This window comes from Lactuca saligna, chromosome 4 (genome assembly GCF_052625555.1).
Source record: "Lactuca saligna cultivar CGN05327 chromosome 4, ASM5262555v1, whole genome shotgun sequence".
NCBI classification, from domain to species: domain Eukaryota; kingdom Viridiplantae; phylum Streptophyta; class Magnoliopsida; order Asterales; family Asteraceae; genus Lactuca; species Lactuca saligna.
In genome coordinates, this window is record NC_136420.1 from 205,095,156 (window position 1) to 205,107,186 (window position 12,031).

Genomic DNA, 12,031 nt, shown 5'->3' on the forward strand with positions numbered 1-12,031 from the left:
GCTACACCCCTTTTTCACTGTCCCATAGAGGGGTAAAAGACCATTTCACCCCTCCTTGACTCAAAAGTCCACATGTTGACCAAAACCCTAAAAGTCAACAAAAGTCTACAGCAAGCAGTACACGGGGCGTACCAACTCCTATACGCGGGGCGTACTCTTGCATTCCAGAAATGGGGAACGCGTCCCACTACGCGGCACGTATTGGGATTACGCCCATCGTACATCCCAGTTTCTCACTTCCTTCTTCTAAGGTCTTGAACGATTAAGACATAACCCCATATTCCAGATCTGGCTAAAATAATACCTTTTAGTCAATAAAGTCGAAACCTTTAAGCCTTGTCATGGCTAAAAGGTTCCCCACACCTTCTAACACCTTTCCTTTCCCTTCCAAGAGTCTAGATCTCATGCATGGCTCAACATCAACGTCCAAGATTGCATTTTTATGAACATACAACTCATATAGTCCTGGAATATGATAGATGTAGGCCATGGAAGAACAAGTTGAGATCATGGATGGAGAGATCAAATGTACGAAACAAAAACCTCATCCCGATAGTGAGGGTTCGCTGGAATGTCAAGCGGAGACCCGATTCCACTTAGGAGCATGAAGACCTGAAGTAGTAGATTCATCCGCATCTCTTTTCATTTCATGATCTGTATCTTAATCTTTGAATTTATGTATGAGATTCCCTATATCGGGGGGATAATGTAAAAACCCGAAGTTGTCCATCGCCGAAATCCATTTCGTCCGTAAAACCCGTCTGTAGCGGTTCGTTCCGATTTCGTTTTTGGGTTAAGTTATTTAAACTTATAAGTTTGTTTTAATGTTATGAGTGCCCAAATCCCTTAGAAACTCATGAAAATGGCCCAAAATCATTAATTTGAAAATTTCCAAATTCTATCTCGCCGGATTACGATAACTTAATCGAGTGCGACCAAAAGCCCCGTTTAACGTCGCTATTGGGTAGAATTTGTCACACCCCGAAAACCAAGGCGGAAACATTTATGGGGCGGACTCCACATTGAGTATCAAATACAATGCACATAGTAAGTAAAGTAAACAACCATTACAAAAAATATATAAAAGTTTACATTTGTTTGAAAGTAAAGTTGTAGAGGTGTGATACATAGTACATATGAACAAAAGTAAGATGAGTCCTCAACACACTCCGTCTTCGCCAAAAAAGAATCATCTGGTACCTGTCTAAGGCGGACCTAAGAATACAACCATTTTAAAAATCAGTATAAAGTTGGTGAGTTCATAAGCGGTTTTGTTTTGTGAAAATGTATGAGTTTCTGTTTGGTTTCTGAAAATGTTACGACCCAAGAAAATCCCATATTTTCTTAAAAGTAATGTTTGGTTAACTTTTAGGTTACACGGTTCTGGTTATGTTTAACTGTGATCCCAGGAAAATCCCATATTTTCCTAATGTGAAAGATGTATACTGAAAACCTGGTCATCTTTGTAAAGTGCATGTTACTTTACCAATCCGAAATGTAATGTAAAAGATGTACACTGAAAATGTATTAGTTTTAACACGTTTATAAAACTAATAAATACCAAGTAAACTAGTTACTAAACCCATTATTACTAAAAAGTAAATCTCTGTTATCCAAATTGCGAGTTCCAAAACCATATAATAGACTAGATATGGCAATATGTAGTCCACATCCTTATGACTTTCGTCACCCTTGAACCTTCCGGTTCGGCTGTAGCTAGCAGCCAGGTGTGGGCTAGTCATCCACATATAGATCTATACACTCAAGTCACACTCCGTATCTAAGAGATTCTGGTTACCGGGGCGGTCCTCCACGCCCGTATCCCTGTAGAGTGTTCACCGAGGACGTGTCTCCAATTTATACGAATAACAAATTTACTTGTAATAATACTGAAAGATCAAATGACTATCCTCCACTCGCGTATCTTTGTGAGTGTTACCGAGGACAAAACAATGTTATGCTTTTAACTGTTATAATGTGGGAAAACATTTGTGAAAATATAAAATATAACAATTTATACTGTGTTTCACAAATAATATGATAACGTATTCTGTAGCTTCAAATGGTTACTTATTACAACTGTCAGTGTTAAAAGCATATGTAACATGAAACACAATATATATAAAACAAGTTTTGAGAACAAGTATTACTTGTACTTTGCTTGTATTCCCCACCCCCCCTATTGAAAACAGTGAAAACATTGAAAATGGGTAAGGGTATGAACTCACCAGACGAGAAAACGTGTCGGTTTTGATGCTATGTGTCGGTTCGGGGCTTGATAACATGCGAGGTTCCTATGTAATACAAAATGATATACAATTGTATCAAAATAGACTTGAACCAGTAATTAGACATGAATATGTACTGCAAGACATGAAAACACTTCAATACAAGTGTTTGGAGTGGCCGGGGTGACATCTAAGGGTGTGTAGGGCCTAAATATGGAGTTTACTCTTAACTCCTTAAGGATTTTACTGCCCATTAACCATATCCCCATGATTTTACGGTCATAAACTCATGGGTGGTGGGTTCTTGGATGCCAAATGGTAATACAATGTGCACAGGAAAGTTCTAGGGTCGATTCCATGTCTTAGGAATGATCGGGACTTGAAATGGCCTTGGGAAATGAGTTTACGGTCTAAGGAGATATTCTTGGGGAGTTTAATACCTTAAAATCATGAGTTTACAATCGTAAACTCATGTTTTTCGATGAATCAAAGGCTTTGGTGGTTGTAATTAATTCATATGTGATTCTAGGTCCAAAACCAAGCGCTATTCAAGGGGTTAAACGCACCTTAACACCCTTTGAGGGGTGTTTATGGCCTAAGGAGGTGGGTTTACGGTCTAAGAATGTTCTTGGGCTGTAAAATCAATTTTATCCCATTTGATGATGATTTGGTGCATCACATGAAGGTTTATGAGGTTCTACACTCCCATGGAAGCATTTTGAAGGTGTTTAAGGGCATTTTGACTCATTAATATGAGTTTATGGTCCATGGATGAGGGTTTATGGTCCAAGATCATGCTTGGGCTGTAAAATCATGTCCATACCTCATATTATATGATTTTCGGGTGCTAAGCTCATGCATGGAAGTTTCTAGGCTGAATCTAAGTCCTAGAAGTGTTTTGGAGGGGTTTTGAGGTTTCAAAACCCTCATTACGTGTGTTCACGGCCTAAGGAGGTTCCAAGACCATAAACACTTGTTTATGGTCCCATTCCTCATATAAATCTCGAATTTGAAGTTCTAAGATGCTAATTCATGAGTTAGGGAAGTTACCTTAGTGATTTGGAGCTTGTTTTGGATGATTTTGGCTAAGTTTCGGATTTTACAGAGAGAGTAGTGAGAGAAAGTTTTTTTGAGAGAGAGTAAAAGCCTCAAAATGATGTCACTCAATCGCTTATATAGGGGTTGAGTTTGTGGCCCGGAGGAATTCTACCCGATACCGACGTTATACGATGCTTTTGGTCGCACACGATAAATTTGCCGTAATCACGATTTAGATGAAAATAATAATTTTCCAAACAAATATGGAAAATATTTTGATGATTATAACACATCTCGACCTTTACGAAATCAAAATAAAAGTCGCGATAAAATTAATTTAACGCAAAGGTTAACGGAAAGAATTTAATACGACGGTTTTATTTGACGGGAACGGTTTTAGTGACGGAATAAATAACAGGTTATCACATTATCCCCCCGTTAGAGGGAATTTCGTCCCGAAATTCAGAATTAAGATACAATTCATGGATTTGGACAGAGATGTGGATACGAGTCTTCACGCTCCCAAGTGAATTCCGGTCCCCGCTTGGCATTCCAATGAACCTTCACTATCGAGATGCAACTTTGTTTAGTACGTTTGATTTCTCGATTCATGATTTCGATGGGTTCTTCCACAAAGTTTAAGTTTTCTTTGGTCTCGATCTCGTCTAAGGGAATCACTAGGTTTTCATCGGATAGACACCATTTAAGATTTGAGACGTGGAAGACGGGATGAATGTTGCTGAGCTCGTGAGGTAATAGAAGTTTATAGGCTACCGGACCAATCCTGGCTAGGATCTCGAAAGGTCCAATGTACCTCGAGTTAAGTTTCCCACGCTTTCCAAAGTGTACCATGCCTTTCCAGGGCGAGAACTTTAACAGGACACGGTTTGCAACCTGGAACTCCAGAGGTTTCCGTCGGTTATCAGCGTAACTCTTATGTCGGTCTCGTGAAGCTTTCAGTCGTTCTTGGATCTGGATGATTTTCTCGGTGGTTTCACGGATGATTTCAGGTCCAGTGAGAGCACTGTCGGGGAATCGACTCTTGGCTAGCTGTGTGTCCCCTACCTCAGCCCAGCACAGAGGGGATCTGCACTTGCGACCGTAAAGGGCTTCGAACGGAGCAGCCTTGATACTGGCGTGGTAACTTTCGTTGTATGCGAACGCGATCAAAGGCAAGTGTGTGTCCCACGACTATCCGAAATCGATGACACATGCCCTCAGCATGTCTTCCACGATTTGGATAGTTATCTCACTCTGTCTGTTGGTCTAAGGGTGATAGTCCGTGCTCATATCTAGTTTAGTTCCAAGAGAATTTTGAAGAGACTACCAGAATCTGGAGGTAAACCTGCTATCTCGATCAGAGATAATGGACGCAGGTACACCATGCAGTCAAACTACCTCCTGGATGTAGGTTCGCGCAAGTCTTTCCATCTTAAACGATTCTTTAATCGGGATGAAGTGAGCGGATTTGGTCAAACGATCGACAATTACCCAAATGGTATCGTACCCACTCGGACACTTGGGTAACTTGGTGATGAAATCCATGGTAATCATCTCCCATTTCCACTCGGGTATCTCGGGTTGCTAGAGCAGACCCGAGGGTTTCTGGTACTCGACTTTTACTTTGGCGCAGGTTAAAGACTTGCCCACAAATGTAGCGATCTCGGCTTTCATCTTTGGCCACCAGTATTGTTTCTTGAGATCTAGATACATCTTGTCCGAACCTGGGTGAACCGAGTATCTGGTCTTGTGTGCTTCCTCCATGACAATCTCCATGAATCCTCCGTACTTTGGAATCCAGATTCAGTCCATGAAACAGTAGACTCCATCACTTCTGATATCAAGTTTCTTATCCATTCCCCTCAAGGCTTCGCTTGATTTGTTCTCGGGTTTAAGGGATTCTATCTGGGTGTCTCGGATTTGCATGGATAAATGGGAATGGATAGTCATCGTCAGTGTTCACACCTTACAGCTTGAACTTTCCTTTCGGCTAAGGGCATCTGCTACAACATTGGCCTTGCCTGGATGGTAGTGAATCTCGCACTCATAATCGCTGAGCAGCTCTACCCATCGCCGTTGCCTCATGTTTAAGTCCTTCTGATTGAGGATGTGCTACAGGCTCTTATGGTCAGTGAAGATCGTACACTTGGTTCCGTAGAGATAATGTCTCCAAATCTTGAGTGAAAAGACTACGACTCCTAACTCCAACTCGTGCGTGGTATAGTTGACCTCGTGTGCCTTCAGCTGTCTTGAGGCATAAGCAATTACTTTTACTCTTTGCATAAGCACACAGCCTAAGCCCTTATTAGACGCATCGTAATAGACAACAAAGTCTTCTGTCCCTTCGGGTAGGGACAAAACAGGCGCGCTGCACAAGGCTTGCTTTAATGTCTGGAACTCTGATTCTTGTTTCTTCACTCCAACAAAAGGGTACACCTTTTTGTGCTAGAGTGGTTAGGGTTTTGGCGATTTTGGAGAAATTCTGGATGAATCTCCGATAACAGCCAGCGAGACCCAACAATTGATGGATTTCTTTGGGTGTCTTTGGTGCCGACCAATTCTTTATCGCTTTAATCTTAAAAGGATCCACATGAATACCCTCCTCGCTTACCACGTGACGGAGGAAAGTTACCTTCCGAATCCATAATTCACTCTTGGAAAATTTCGCGTATAACTTCTCGGATCTAAGGGTTTCCAACACTAATCTCAAGTGTTGTTTGTGATCTTCCTTGCTTTTGGAGTAGACAAGGATGTCATCAATGAACACAATGATGAAGTTGTCTAAGAAAGGATGACACACCTGGTTCATCAGGTCCATGAACACTGCCGGTGCATTGGTTAGACCGAAGGTCATCACTACGAACTTGTAGTGTCCATATCGAGTCCTGAAAGCTGTTTTGGAAACATCGCCCTCATGAACTCGTAGCTGATGTTACCCTGAACGAAGGTCTATCTTTGAGAAGTAGCTGGATATTGGTTCTTGACGGTCAACTTGTTCAGCTCACGGTAGTCGATACACATCTAGAAGGATCCATCTTTCTTCTTCACAAAGGAGCTCCCCAGGGTGAGGAACTCGGTCTGATGAACCCTTTGCTGAGTAACTCGTTGAGTTGGCTAGATAACTCCTTCAATCTGCTGGAGCTAAACGATATGGAGACTTGGCTATGGGGGTAGCTCCAGGAATTAGGTCAATGCGAAATTCGACCTGACGTTTGGGAGGAATTCCTAGAAGTTCTTTTGGAAAGACATCAGGAAAGTTACAGACTTCGGGTATGCTCACGAGGTCTTTAATTTCCTGTCTTTCGTTGATTACATGTGCTAAGAATGCATGACACTCCTTACGTAGGAGCTTTTGAGCTTTGATGTAGGGAATGATGCGAAGATTGGAGCTGAGCTTATCACCATAGATTATGAGAGTCTGACCCGAGGGGAGATTGAGATGGATGGATTTTTCGAAACAGAGAACATCAGCATGATTGGGACTCAACCAATCCATGCCAATGATGACATCAAAGTTCTTTATGGAAACTGGCATAAGATCAATGGGAAATGAATGGTCATTCTAGGGTAAGGGTACAACCTACGAACACCTCGTTAGCGCTTTCTTTCTCATCGTTAGCCATCTCGATGGTAAACGTTTCGGTTAATGGTTGGGGATTATGTTTTAGATTATGTTTGAACGAATGACTAACAAAGACTCTTTCAGCACTCGAATCGAAAAGAATACTAGCATAAGAGTTGTCGAGTAGGAACGTACCCGAAACAACAGTGGGATCGATGACTGCCTCCTCCCGTCCCATGGCTAGGACTCTTCCGGTATTATCAGTTGTCACCTTTTTGGTGAAGTTCCTCTTGTAATGCCCAACTTCTCCACAATTATAGCAGGCTTGACCAACGCCTGCTCCAGTGAATTGATTTGCAGATTGGGCTGGTGCCTTGCAGAATCGGACTATGTGCCCCTTTTTACCGCAATTGGTGCATGATAGCTCACGATAGGGGCCGGGGTTATGTTGGTACTTGCACTTTTCACATAGAGGAAGGTTACCAGCATATCTACTGGTAGGGGTCTGAGCTATAGATCCCACAACAGAAGCAACATCAATGGGGGTAGTTGTAGCATCGACTGCTACAGTCTGTTGTTTCTTTGAAGATCCTTGAGAAGGTTGACCTTTCTTCTTCTTCCAGAACTTTCTTTTCTCACCACTAGTCTTGGTCGGTTCGGGGGTGGCAGTTGTTCCTTCAACTTCATCACTTTGGTCAATCAGGATTTGGGCTAAACTTTTGGCAGTATCATATGTATCCGGCCTTGCAGATAGGACGTTTCCTTTGGTTGGTTGAGTCAGCCCCCATATAAATCTCTCTATTTTCTTACTCTCCGTGGTAACCATTACCGGACAAAGCAGTGCAAGATCATCAAACCTCGAGGTGTATGCAGCAATATCGGAACCCTTCATCTTCAGGTTCCAGAGCCCGTTCTCCAACTTCTGCATTTCACCCCGAGGGCAGTACTCAGACAGAAGAAGTTCTTTCATGGCTTCCTAACCCATAGCATTGGCTACAGGTGGGGTCAGGGATTTGACTCGGTCGTTCCACCAAGTCAGGGCTTTGTCGCTGAAGGTACAAGCTGCAAACTTTACTTTATCAGACTCCGAACAAGCACATATTTCAAAGATGGATTCGATTTTCTTGAACCATCGAGTGAGGGAAATGACACCTCCAGTGCCATCAAAGGACATAGGTTTCACACTCATGACGTCTTTATAAGAACCCCCTTTTTGGTGTCCCTGATTATCTTCTGGGTTTTGAGGCTGGGGACCACCTTCTGAACTACCATGGTTCATTTGTGACATGGCAGCTGTCACTGTGGCAGTAATGGCTGTCTGAAGCATTACAAGATCGATTTGAGGAGAAGGTGGTGGCGGAGGGATGTTGGTCTTTGAGTTGGGTCTCTTTCTTGGAGGCATGTTGATCTAATAAGACAGGAAAGAAAGGATGATAAGTCCTCCGAATTGAATTAAGAGATATGACAGTTATATATTCCGAATAAGCGATAAAGCAGGAATGAGTTATCAAAACAGATAAATTTTTGCTATAGGAATGATCAGGGAATAACGCTTGAATGAGGGTTTCTACAAAGGATTGGTTCGAGAAATACTCCCATAGTATTTCATGATTCGCTGCGACCACAGTTCGATGTTTGGGATATTAGGGGAAGTTTTAGGCATGTCGCACACCACAGTCACTCCCAAGCACATGTTGGCCATGTCTCTAATAAATATAGTTAGCCAAACTATATTGATCCTAGACACGACTACATAACTGCCCAGGTTTAACCGCGGCATACAACACCTATTTATTTATGTTTTGTTCAACTTGTAGTTATGGATCTCGACGGTTAGGTATACTTGTATACTTTTTGAAAATACTTATATTTTGAAGTATACTTTTATTTCAGAGCACTTAGGCCCCTTAGTGTTTATACTTTTATACCATGTAAAGTTTCGTATACTTCATTCACTATAAACAAGGGCTCTGATACCAATCTGTCAACCCCCGAAAACTAAGGCGGAGACATTTCCGGGGCGGACTCCACATTGAGTATCAAATCCAATGCACATAGTAAGTAAAGTAAACAACCATTACAATACATATATAAATGTTTACATTTGTTTGAAAGTGAAGTTATATAGGTGTGATACATAGTATATATGAACAAAAGTAAGACGAGTCTTCAACGCACTCCGTCTTCGCCAAAAAGGAATCATCGGGTACCTATCTAAGGCGGACCTGAGAATACAAGCATTTTAAAAATTAGTATAAAGCTGGTGAGTTCATAATCAGTTTTGTTTTGTGAAAATGTATGAGTTTCCGTTTTGTTTCTGAAAATGTTACGACCCAAGAAAATCCCATATTTTCTTAAAAGTAATGTTTGGTTAACTGTTAGGTAACACGGTTCTGGTTATGTTTAACTGTGATCCCAGGAAAATACCATATTTTCCTAATGTGAAAGATGTATACTGAAAACCTGGTCATCCTTGTAAAGTGCATGTTAGTTTACCAACCCGAAATGTAATGTAAAAGATGTACACTGAAAATGTATTAGTTTTAACACGTTTATAAAAGTAATAAATACCAAGTAAACTGGTTACTAAACCCACTATTACTAAAAAGTAAATCTTTGTTATCCAAATTGCGAGTTCCATAACCATACAATAGACTAGATATGGCAATATGTAGTCCACATCCTTATGACTTTCGTCACCCTTGAACCTTTCGGTTCGGCGGTAGCTAGCAGCTAGATGTGGGCTAGTCAGCCCCGTATAGATCCATACACTCAAGTCATGCTCCCTATCTAAGAAATTCTGGTTACGGGGCGGTCCTACACTCGCGTATATCTGTGGAGTGTTCACCGAGGACGTGTCTCCAATTTATACAAATAATAAATTTACTAGTAATAATACTGAAAGATCAAATGACTATCCTCCACTCGCGTATCTCTGTGAGTGTTAACGAGGATAGAAAAATGTTATGCTTTTAACTGTTATAATGTGGGAACACATTTGTGAAAATATAAAATATAACAATTTATACTTTTTTTCACAAATAATATGATAATGTATTATGTAGGTTCAAATGGTTACTTATTACGACTGTCAATGTTAAAAGCATATGTAATATGAAACACAACACATATAAAACAAGTTTTGAGTACAAGTATTACTTGTACTTTGCTTGTATTCCGCCCCCCACCCCCCACTGAAAACAGTGAAAACATTGAATATGGGTAGGTGTATGAAGTCACCATACAAGAAAACGTGTTGGTTTGGATGCTATGTGTAACAACGTGAATTTTCAAAACAATTTTTCATTTTTCAAACCACATAAACCATCATTTAATATTCTGAAATCACATGTATAACAAATGTCATCATAAGAAAATACATCCCAAGATCATAAAACAATTCCCTCGTCAGTGTGTACAGATCACGCCGGCGCCTTTCTACGGTCCTCGCTAGTACCTGAAACACATAATACAACAACTGTAATCATAAATGCTTAGTGACTTCCCCCAAAATACTACTTACGCACATACGCCTTTCCAGCCCTGACCTTCCGTTCCATGTGTCTCAGGGGACTTCCGTCCCGACTCGGTAAACCTTCCGGTCCTACCTGCGTCAACCTTACGGTCCACATCACAATGCCTTCCGGCCCATATCAAGCATAACATACATAGCACATACAATGGTTAACTTATTATATACAATGCATACAACTCGTGGCATATCCGACCTTTCGGTCACACAATAAAACCCTTCTGGGTACAGTATAGTGAAAAAACTCACCTCGTGGAAAGTCTAGAATCTCGTATGCTCGCTATCTCCGAATCGCAACCCCCCATTAATCATAACGAATATCATTTAATTAATATAGACTTCCACAACTAGACATTACCCTTATTAATATTCCTTAGATGGGTAAAAGACCATTTTACCCTTCCTTGACTCAAAGTCCTCATGTTGACCGAAACCCTAAAAGTCAACAAAAGTCAACATTCACAGTACGTGGGGCGTACGGACTCATGCACGCAGGGCGTACATCGCCAATCCACCATCGGGGGTCTTCACCCAGTACACTGCGCGTACTGGGAGTTACGCAAGTGTAATGCTCAGATCCAGCCACTCTTCATTTCTGGTCTTAAATGGTTAAGACACTTCTTCAACTTCTAGATCCGGCTCTCTTTAAGCCTCCTTACCCATAAAGTCGAAACCTTTAAGCCTTGGCATGGCTGTAAAGGCTCCTACACTCCTTAATAGCTTTCCATTTCAACTCAAAAGATCTAGATCTCATGCATGGCTAATCATTCACGTCCAAGATTACAATTTTATGGATCTACAACTCAAATTGACCAGAAATATGATGGATCTAAGCTAATGGAGACTACTTGCTCATAAAGTCTCCATCTTTGGGACCAAAACCGTAGAAAATGGTCCATAAAGCATACAACAAGAACTACAAGTCAGGATCTGAACTTTTTACCTTAGAAAGAAGCTCCAACCTTTGATATTCACGGATCTACACTTGAACACCAACTTCTAGCCTCCACAATGGACTCCTCTTCTCTTTTGCTACCTTGAAATGACACCACCAAGCTTAGAACACTCACAAGCAAGCTATGAATGAAGGAACAACTCTCTTAGGGTCTCTTTCTGAAAGATGGTGGCTGAGAAACCAAGCCATCTCATTCCTTTTATAGCCAATCCACAAAACTAGGGTTTTTGGGTCTGGACCAATTACGCCCAGCGTACCCGGGGGATGATGCGTTTAAATGAAGTGCGCGAGTACGCGCAGCGTACTCCTTGTACGCCCAGCGTACTCGCCCAAAACAAAATCCCGAATGACAATATATCAAATATGAAGGGCTAATTAAAGGTACCTGAATTTTGGGCTGTTACAATTCTCCCCCACTAGAACCAGACTTCGTCCTCGAAGTCTTATACCGAAATCAATTCCGGATACTGCTCTCGCATCTCAGACTCGTACTCCCATGTCAGATCGGACCCCTTCCGATGTTGCCATTGCACTTGCACCAAGGGTACTTCCTTGTTCCTCAGAACCTTAACCTTTCGATCCCTAATTGCCACTGGTCTCTCACCATAGTTCAGGCCTGCATCCACCTGAATATCATCTAATGGTACCACTGCCGACTCGTCGGCAATACATTTCTTCAACTGCGGCACATGGAATGTGTTGTGGATCTGACCCAA